Genomic DNA, 10,670 nt, shown 5'->3' on the forward strand with positions numbered 1-10,670 from the left:
CAAAAAAGAAGAAGAAGAAGAAGAAGAAGAAGAAGAAGAAGAAGAAGAAGAAGAAGAAGAAGAAGAAGAAGGAAGAAGAAGAAGAAGAAGAACTCTGACTTTAACAACCGCAAGAAAGACTTCTTCTGAGTGGCCTTATTCCACATCACTGTGTCCTTGGGAGAGAAACCCCATCACTTACCAACTATGGCAAGCCTTTCAGCAAAACATGGCTCTCATCCCACATCAGGGAATAACCATGGAGGTTAAACACTGAGTGTCATAAATGTTGGAAATCCGTCAGCTTTAGTTCATACTTTGTTTCCACCCCAGAGAATCTGTATTGTAAAGAAAATTTTTACATATAGTGAATGGAAATGCTGTCTGGCCTAGGGCAATCTATATGATAGATTGAAGAATTAATTTCAGAAAAGAATGGTGGAAATGTGATGAAAGTGAGGATGCCTTAGCCAAACTCCTTTTGATGATTACACACACACACACACACACACACACACACACACACACGTATCAACTCAAGTGACTCAAATGTACATATATAGATTTGTTGTGATGGGCCAGAAAGAAAACTCAGGAGTTAAGAAAACTTGCTGTTTTTCCAGAGGACCAGAATTTGGATCCCAACACCCACGTCGTCTGGCTTACATCCAGCTGTGACTTCAGTGTCAGTGAGTCTGACACTCTGTAGATATCTTCACACATCACACACACATGCACACGCGTACACACACATATACACCACATGCACATACACTCAACTACACACACATATACACACACATATATACCACATATATACATATACACACATACACATCACATACACACGTACTTATACTCACCCCTTACATACACTACACATACACACTGCACACACTCACACACATACACCACACATACATACCACATACTTACACATATACACTCACCCCCTCACACATAAACGTAGAGACACTCCCCTACACACACACACACACACTCATTCATACACACATATATACTCACACACATAGATACCATACCATACACAAATATATACATATACTCATATACAAACGCACACACACACCCCATTCTAGATAGAAAAGCAATAAGTGAATTTCTTAGAAAGAGATGGCAAAGGCTTCTTGTACCTCTGTTCCGGGACAATCCAGCTCTGGTGTGGGGACTGTCAACTTCACAGTGAAGCTAAAGCAAGAGGCAGACAGATCCAGCTCTGGTGTGGGGACTGTCAACTTCACAGTGAAGCAAGAGGCAGACAGATCCAGGACGACACAGAGCTCTCTGTACTAGGGGACTTGCTGACCACGATGCAGTTCTGGGTCGCAGCAAGATCGTTTGGATCCCTACAATTTGGGTCAGAATGAAGGACATTATTGGTCAGGTCAAACGTGACTTCATGGCTGGAGAGAGATGGCTCGGCAGTTAAGAGCAGTGGCTGCTCTTCCAGGGGACCAAGGTTCAATTCCCAGCATCCACATGGCAGCTCACAACCATCTATACCTCCAGTTCCAGAGGATCTGATGCCCTCTTCTGGATTCTTCAGGGCACCAGGCATGTGTGTGGCACAAAGACAAACAGAAAGACAATACACAATTATTCACATAAAATAAGCAAGCAAACAAAAAAGTGAGTTCATTGTAGTCACAATATACCTGGTTTATCTAGAACACTATCTAAATGCCAGCTGCCTCCCGGTCCGGGGTCTCATTGTAAGTCTCCATTTGCCACGCTCATTGCTTGCTTGCTTGCTTTCTTTCTTTCTTTCTTTCTTTCTTTCTTTCTTTCTTTCTTTCTTTCTTTCTTTCTTTCTTTTTTTTGTCACAGAAACTTTTATTGGAAACAAATGAGCTGCAGCAAAGTGACACTCAGTGCATGTGGCCCACCTGGTAAAGTGGGAGACAAAAGTGGGCACCAGGGGCTGGTCAAAGACCAGACCCCATAAACACTGGGCACCACTTATAGGGCTTCAAACTACTGGCCCTTAGAGCTGGAGTGTACAGGCCCAATAAGAAATACAAAAATAAACTCTGTGGTCCAGCTGTCCTGTCTGTGACAGACTGTTGGTGCAGAGCAGTCCCGTTTTCTATCAGACTCCGTGCTGTTTAATCCAGCCCCAGCATGGGCATCAGGAGCCTGCAGGGGTGAGTGGACATCCACAGGCTGAAACCAAAGGGATGCACAGGTATAGCCTTGGGCAGCGCCAGGATGGTGACAGTGCCAAGGCATAGCCGGCATCTGGGGAGGCTCTGGAGCTCCTCAGGGAGACAGGTCCAGGGATTGGTCGGAGCTGGATGAAGCTGAGCATTCTGCTGCTTCTCATCACATACAGATCACTGGAACCCTGTCTTCCTCCATGGTGCTGGTCTCCTCCGCCCTGCCCTCACCACCTCCTCCTCCACTCTCTTCATCAGCCTCCTCTGCCCCCAGTTCCAAGTCCAGTGCATTGCCTGCCTCTGAGGGTGTGTAGGTGGAGCCACTGATGGAGCGGCAGCTAAAGAAGACAATTCGCTTAAGTCGCTTATTGTAAAAGAAATAGTTGAATGACCAGAGGCTTCCATCTTCCCCAAAGGGGTCCGAGTCTAGATCTGGGTTATAGCTGTAGATGTCACATTCGGCTAAGCAGATCTTCTCATCCATTGCATTCCACAGCTGTGGCTTCAGGGCCTTGAAGTCTTCACGAACAGCTGAAAACAGGCTGCAGTTGACTGCATTTACCACCCAGCGGAGGCTTGGCTCTCGGCTGAATTCATGACTTCTGGCTGTGCTGAAGTCATAGTCTGGCCGGAAGGACTCATTGAGGGTGGCAATCAGATAGAAGAGGGTCTTGCGGCTGCGCTTGTCGCTTAGAGGACTCTCATCCTCACCACCCTGGCTCTTGCTCAGTCTGCTGGGACTGAGGCCTGAAGTTTGGGGTGGGGACAGTGCCTCCAACACATGGGGCTGGCCCTCCTGGCAGAACTGCTTGAACATATGTTTATCATCTCCCGCCATCTTACATGAGTAGCTTTCAATCCTGCCAATAATATGGGCATCTCCAGTCTCCACTGTCAACTGTGAGTTGATGGCCTCAAAGCTGGAGTTCTCCAATAGCTTCATGTCCTTTGGGAAGGGAGCTCCTTGTGCAGGTGGGACTAGGGCAGCACTACCTGTATGGGCGCTCTTCCCGGGTTCTATGGGTTGCTTCGCTGCTTCCTGCCAGAATTGGGCTAGATCAAGCCAGGCTAGACCGGTTGCTTAGTGTCGGTGCCGGTGCCGAGGTGACGGTGGTGGTGGTGGTGCGGGCTTTGCGCAGCGCGGGTTCCTCAGGACTGGAGGGCGGCGCCGCGGCCTCCACTCGGGCCGCACTGTATCCGGGGGAAGAAGCTTCACGGCGACGTCCCTGCCCATACGGGCTGCAGCCGCGACATAGCCTCGCCCCCCTGCAGCGCCCGCTTTCGCGACCGACCTGCCGCGGACCGCCCGCTGAGATCCTACCAGCCAGAGAACGAAACAGCCGCTCATCGCTTTCATCATTATTCTTTGCTGGGAAAATGCAGGAAAAACTGAATGGGGTTCTCTGGGGCAATCATGGTGGTTACAACTCAAAATGGCAGCAGTCGTGCCAAGCTAAATACAAAGCACTTGCATAAACCATAAACTGTTTAAATATCTGTTTGTGAGACTCTCTGAGATCCTCATATCTCTTAAAGCCACCTTTTACTCTCTGTAAAGGAAGTACAAGGTAACTGTGCAAGTTCTCCAGCTCTATTGAGGGCACTGGTAAATTTGCTACAACTAAGGCATGGCTTGTAAGTGGGAAGATGGAGTCTAAGATGCTGTGCAAAAGAGCCCTCCTGCCTCTGAAAGGCAAACGGATATTGGATCAAATCTGAGGAGTGAATGCTGTCTCTTGGGGTCCATTTCTATCACATCCTGGTATTTGGAAGTGGACTGAACCACCTACCCTTTAGGATGAAACATGTTAGACGGGTTTGTACAGACACAGCAGTGTTGCCTGAGTTAATACTCAGCTCCGTTCTAAGCCCCCCGTGAGCTTCTCACACCTTCCCACGCCCTCTTAACATGCACACAAATAAGGAGGATGAGCTGCCACTCAGACGTTCTGATTCAAGACAGAACATGAGTGGCACCGCACGAGGGAGGACAGTGTCGCAAGTGCAGCTTTCCAGAGGTGACTCTGAGAGGGAATGCCACCTCAGGGTTGTATTCCTGTGTCTCAGTTGTGCCTCACCTTCTGCAAGGACAGAAGCCCTGCGGCCTTGACCAGCTGCTTGGAAGGGACTTTTTAGAGATGGCCTCTGGTGCTTGGGAATTTTGGAAAAGCTGGATCATATAGGAATGGCTGGAAGGAGGTCAGGAGGCAAAAATGCTTGGGAGGGGGCTAGCCAAGGGGGGGGGAGAGAGAGAGGGGAGAGAGAGAGAGAGAGAGAGAGAGAGAGAGAGAGAGAGAGAGAGAGAGAGAGCGCTGCAGGGACTGACTTAGTCACAGTTCACAGACAGGGAAACTGGCATTTCTAACACACGGCTCTGTCTTCAGGTCTCCATGCATTCCTTCATAGACCAAATACCCATGATGCTGGACAAGGGCTAGGTGTGAGGACTATGGCTTGGTTGGACTCTATGTGAGAACGGAGGCCTTCAGAACCATCTCAGTTTATGGAGTTTGCAGTAGAGGACTTCCCCAGCAGGTCTACGCTGCCTAGTCCAAAGGTCTTCAGAACTAGCCCCTGGTTGGTTCCTGGGAGATAACCCCTAAGACCTTGTAATATTCTGCCTGATAAGAGAGACTCTGTATGGCTGATAAAGACGTTTATGAAAACAGTGTGCTATATCATAAATGGCTGTTTGTATATGACCAGCGATCGGGGGCCAGGCTGTACTAGTTGATTGTTTTTGACAAGTCTAGAGACTGGGGAGCCAAAGGTTCGTTTCTTGAACTTTCTATGCTTATGCAGCAAACCATGACCCCTCCTCTAAAAACACAAAACAGAAAACAAAGCATGAGTACCAAGGCTTGGGCGAGTTTTCGTCTGCATTGTCACACGCTGCTGCTGGGAGGAAAGGTGATGCTTGTGTGATTGTCCTGGGAAAAAGACAACCGGAAACTGGACCCTGGACTGCGCTGTGTGCAGGCAAGGCCTTTGATGATTCAGGGGTGATGTAATGTAATCATGAGGGTCGTATGAGCGCCAGGAACCCTAAGAACCTGAGGTTGGTTTTGGAATCCACATTATACGTAAGCAGACTGGGGAGCCCAGGATGAGCTGAACAGATGGACTCTGGATCCACCATAGCTCAAAGGGTGTCGACGGTAAGAACTTGTAGGTAGATGGGCTGGTGGCACAGCCCTGGAATTTCAGCACTCAGGAGGACTAGCCTGGGCTATATGATGAGACCTCATTTCAAAAACCAAAATTTATACTTTTTCCGATATTGTCAGTGTTTCCTTTTGTATTGAGCATATGATATGTGTGCGCAGGCACATGCGTGTCACAGAAGTCTGTGCATTGAGGCCAGAGGTCAACTTTTGGAAGCCACTCTGGGTCCTGGAGGTTGAACTCAGGTTACTGGGCTTGCCTGGCAAGTGGTTTAACCTGTGGCGCCATCTTGTTGGCCTTGGCCTGCTTCTCCTGTTTATGATTTAACCTGTATTTTAAGTTGAAAGTTGTCGTTGCGTTTGGCGGAGAAGGGGGGCCTTGTGGCGCATACCTTTAATCCCAGCATCCAGGAGGCAGAGGAAGGCATCTCTCTAAGTTTGAGGCCAGCCTGCTCTATTTACTGAGTTCCAGACCAGCCAAGGCTACATGGGCTCAAAAATAAAATAATACTAAATTGAAAATTTTAAAGTCATTTTTATATTTGGCGATCTCTTCCCTATTTAATCTTCAATTCTTTTCATCTACATTTTTTTCTACAAATCTTTTTTTCTTTTCTTTTTTTGGGGGGTGGGGGGGGCCTATTTTTGGAGACAAGATCTCATGAATCTCAGACTGGTCTCAGACTCAGTATATAGATGAGGAGGGTGGCCTCGAAAACTCAACTCCCTGCTCTGCCTCCCAGGCGTTGGTATCACTGCAGCTGTCCTGTGCCTCTACGCCTGTCTCTACAAACGTACTGTGTAAGAACTTAATAGAAGTTTCTAGAACACTGCAGCCATTTGATTGTTTGGCAACAAGCAGAAGAAACAGAAGTGACAGTTGTAAGGTTTATGTTTCTCTCATCTAAGAAGCTGCAGGAGACAGTTCAGGTTCCCAGGAAGCCCATACACACCACTAGCTTGCTACTCTGAAACACGTAAGAGTTCTAGCCCTGTCTTTAGGTCCCGTGTGGAGCCTCTGTTTCACCATCACCTTCTGACAGGAAGTAAAGGAAGGTCTTTGTCCCGTGGCTCTCCAGGAAGTCCCCTGAAGGGGGGACAAAAAGTCAGGATCCAAAAGTCACAAAGCCACCCTCGGCCCACAGAAGCTGGAAATTGTGCTAAGTTCAAATGCACTTTCCCCTCCTTTAAGAATACAAAAAGCAATCCTTAAAAATCAGAAAAAGTTACAGGAGAAACACAGCGACTTAAGAATTAAACATCTGTATGAAAAACTTGCAAAGTGTGGGAAACACGCCCACAGAACATTTGGTTATTTAAAACAAAACCAGGGGAACAGGTCCAAAACTCATCACATGGTTCTGTAGAATCAACAGTATGTCCCCACCAGGAGCAGGGAGCCAGGTGCCATTGGAAGGCATCTCCATACACAAAGCAAGCGCCAGTCTGCTGGGGAAATTGGTGACTTTTGTAGAAATTCCGTGAAGGCGACAAAACTCTGCCATGTGGTTCAGTTCATTACCCCGTCCCATCTCCAGTGCAAGCCCAGCAGGTGACAGAACCTGGGACCTGCCACCCTCCCGTTCTCATAACTTCTCTGTCCATTGTGTCATTTTAATTGATGCAAACACCCGCCACACTCTGAGCTCTAACAGTGGGCAGCAGCCTCGATGAAGCTACCACATAGCCACAGGGAGAGTCTTCTTAAGATAACTTTTAACTCCGTTGAAGCCGGCTTGAAAATTACTATTTTTCCAGTTAATGGAGGAGGGGCTCAACTCTGTTGCTCAGTTCAAATTCCTATGCAGGGGCAGCTGTGTGTCCTCCCTGGCTCCCCCTGGCCAGGTTGGGAATGGAGGTCAATTCCAACAGAGTTGGGACCAGCAAGGCTAGTCTCATACTCTGTCATTTTTGGTCTGGAGTCACAACTGTTGGAAGATGTATGTGACACCGTCACTTGAAGTGTAGTACCACTGTCTCATTGTGGATACTATGAGAATCATACTCTAAAAACATCTATGCATTTAACGTGTATATTTTTTGCGCCTGGATGTATGAATGCGCACCATGTGCGTGCAGTGATTGGAGAAGCCAGAAAAGGACATTGGATCACTCAAAGCTGGAGTTCCAGGCAGTTGTGAGCCATCGATGTATGTGCTGGAAACTGAACTCGGGCCTCTGCCAGAGCAGCAAGCACTCTAAACTCCTGAGTCAGGTCTCCAGACTCCGGAAACTATATTCTTCTTCTTAAAAAAATATTTATTTTATTTATATGAGTACACTATAGCTATACTGATGGTTGTGTGCCATCATGTGGTTGCTGGAAATGAAGGGTGGTCACTCCGGTCGGCCCCACTCGCTCTGGCCTAAAGATTTATATTATTATATCTAAGTACACGGTAGCTGTCTTCAGACACACCAGAAGAGAGCATCAGATCCCACTATAGGTGGTTGTGAGCCACCGTGTGGCTGCTGGAATTAGAACTCAGGACCTTCGGAAGAGCAGTCAGTGCTCTTAACCACTGAGCCATCTCTCCAGCCCAGAAATTGTATTCTTTACGGCGTGTCAGGGAGGGGTGGTCAATTACCAGATCCTACCCCTGCTGTTCATGGAAGCCACGCTCTACTGCTGTCTGCTGGCGGGATGGTCTGTCATGTTTTGGATGTCAGTTATGATTGTGTTTATCACGGGCAACTCATATATATACTGTTATAACACAGTTTGTGAATATTAGCTTTAACATGTCAATGAACACAAAGAAACACTTAAGAGGGCTGAAGTTGTGGTGGTAGCCTGCCTGCCTAGCACATGCAGGGTGCTGGGTTTATGCCCCAGCACTGCTTAAAAAAAAATCTCGTAGAGGTGTGGTATTCAGTTTACCATTGTTATAGCTGAGCTGTTGCTAAGGCTGGTCTTGAACTCCTGGACACCAGCTAGCCTCCTGAGGAACAGGAAGCAGGGATACCACTGTGCCTGGCTTATACACTGGATTTTTTTTTTTTTTCCGAGACAGGGTTTCTCTGTGTAGCCCCGGCTGTTCTGGAACTCACTCTGTAGACCAGGCTGGTCTCGAACTCAGAAATCTGCCTGCCTCTGCCTCCCGAGTGCTGGGATTAAAGGCGTGTGCCACCATTGCCCAGCTATACATTGGGTTTTATACACACATTGGTATGTTAAACCCTTGACTGGAAACATTTCATCTGTACAAAACAGCAGCTGCATCAGATTGACAAACGCCCTAAGACTCAGTTCCTTTTTAATCCATTTCTCCAGCCGCACAGTCGGAGTGATTCTTGCTCAGTCTCCTGCTGCCCCCTGGCGCCCAGCCAGGGAACTGTCTCATTGTTGAGGCACAAGGAGAAAACACCTCAATATGTACCGGTGTCTTTCTCTTTCAGGCAAGTTTCCTGAATTCCATACCAGATAATCTTTTCCACACGACATCCTTATCGCCGCTACACATTTCTTCAAACCCTTGCCTTCCACCTCCAGGAGATCTGTCTCCTTCTGGGGCGGCAAACCTCAGTGGTAACTGCCAGGATACACAGCCCAGTTTGGCAGGTGCTGTCTGTCAGTCGTGGAGCATTCTATGCTCTCTCATTCTTATTACTTTTCAGTAGAAGAAACCATAACTCTCTCCCTCCTCCCCACCCCCTCCCTAGAGACCCCCCCCATCCACCTCTTTCCAAGACAAGGTCATTTCTCTGAACCCACAAGATAGCTCAAAACTGTAACTCCAGTTCGAGGAGATCGGATGCCAGCTTCTGGACTCGTGGGAACTACACACACGTGATGCACATACAAACACACACGCAGGCAAAACACTCATACATACAAAATAAAAATAAAAATTTAAAAATAAGTTCTAGTGGAAAAAAAGAACTACCACAACCTGCTCCTGTTCCGATTCAATTAAATTTTAATTTTATTGAGCTAGATGAGGCATGGTGTTGTGAACTCAACTGGTCATTGTCTCTGTTGGGTCTGTATGTTGAAGGCCTCGTTCCCAATATGACTGTGTTTGGAATAAAGAAGAGAAGAAAGACCTGCTCTTCCTAGGTGGTCCCAACTCCCCACAGCTGGAATGACCTACCTGTAAGCCACAAGCACAGTGTACCTGGATGACAAGGGACATTCCTTCAAACCACCTCTCAAGCCAGACAGTCTGGTTATCGAAGCTCAGGAAAGACATGAGTTTTCTGGGTGTGGCTCAGAACTGGTCCCTCTGGTCTCCCTGGTCTGACAGTTAAGCAAGGAGAAGGAATTGCCCTTTGGGTGCATTCTTTACATCTTCACAGCTGGAGGTGGGGGTCGGGTACCAAAGACTCACTAAAGTCCGACTCAGCAGCACCTGCAGCTGCCTTAGTGTGCAAGGGTCAGACAGGAGTGCTACATTCAACACATTAGGATCCAACCCTGCCAATGGCCCGGGGGGGGGGGGGCTGGGTGACAAGTTACCCAGAGAGGGGTGCGCAAGGAAAGCCGCCTGTTCTCTTGGTGCTATCTGCCCTTAGGCGATGGTCACATCAGTTAAAGTGAGATGCATTTTGTGTCAACATCATGTAACATTGGGAGCCGAAGCTACGCTGAGGTCAGCCGAGCTGATAGGGGAGGCTCAGTTTATGGAGACATTGGATGGACAGGGGCAAGAAGTGTGTACGGGTGACGAGAGCAAGAGAGTAGCTAACAGGAAGAGAGCGCTGTCTGAAGCCGGGGGCCCTTCCGTTAGATAGAGCATCCCCTATCTGTGGCTATGGACCTGTGGGAGAAGTGACAAACAACCAGAGAGTCACAAGGCCACTCAAACCTTAAGATCATTCCTTTTAGCATCCCAGCAAAATAATGCCATTTAAGCCGGAGAGGCCACTGAAGCAAAATAAGACAGGCGATGTGGCCCATAGGTGACTGAAACTGCAATAGCACTAAATATGAAACAGCTGTCAACTAATTTGAGAAATGTGATTTTTTAAAACATGAGGAGCCAGATGTGATGGCCAACAGCTGTAATCCCTGCACTGTCAGCTGTTGCAGCAGGACCAGGGGCTCTCGGCCGGCCTAGGCTGCATAGATCTAATCTCAAAGACCCAAGGTAGGCAGCCTGGGCTTGAAGCTCTCTGTTCCAGATGTTTCACAGGTAAGAGGGAAAACAGGGGAAAAGGCAGCTGATATTTTATTTTATTTTATTTTATACCTGTCCCTCTGAGAATCTAGAAGTATGCTAGTCTTAGTCAGGGTTTCTATTCCTGCACAAACATCATGACCAAAAAGCAAACTGGGAGGAAAGGGTTTATTCAGCTTACACTTCCATACTGCTGCTCATTACCAAAGGAAGTCAGGACTGGAACTCAA

At 47.8% G+C, this 10,670-nt stretch overlaps 1 pseudogene across 2 annotated transcripts; it reads right to left on the reverse strand.

Annotated features, from left to right (window-relative positions):
* Positions 1–1,826: 1,826 nt before the first annotated feature.
* LOC110332147 lies at positions 1,827–3,261 on the reverse strand (annotated as a pseudogene). Of its 2 annotated transcripts, none has more exons than XR_002381030.2 (2): positions 3,196–3,261; positions 1,827–3,102 (listed from the first exon to the last, which is right to left on the reverse strand). The product of XR_002381030.2 is annotated as a repressor of RNA polymerase III transcription MAF1 homolog pseudogene, transcript variant X2 (transcript). The 2 variants fall into 2 exon arrangements; XR_003845150.1 differs by having other exon boundaries at positions 1,827–3,149.
* Between the last annotated feature and the right edge of the window lie 7,409 nt (positions 3,262–10,670).

Source organism: Mus pahari, chromosome 14 (assembly GCF_900095145.1).
Source record: "Mus pahari chromosome 14, PAHARI_EIJ_v1.1, whole genome shotgun sequence".
Taxonomy (NCBI): Eukaryota; Metazoa; Chordata; class Mammalia; order Rodentia; family Muridae; genus Mus; species Mus pahari.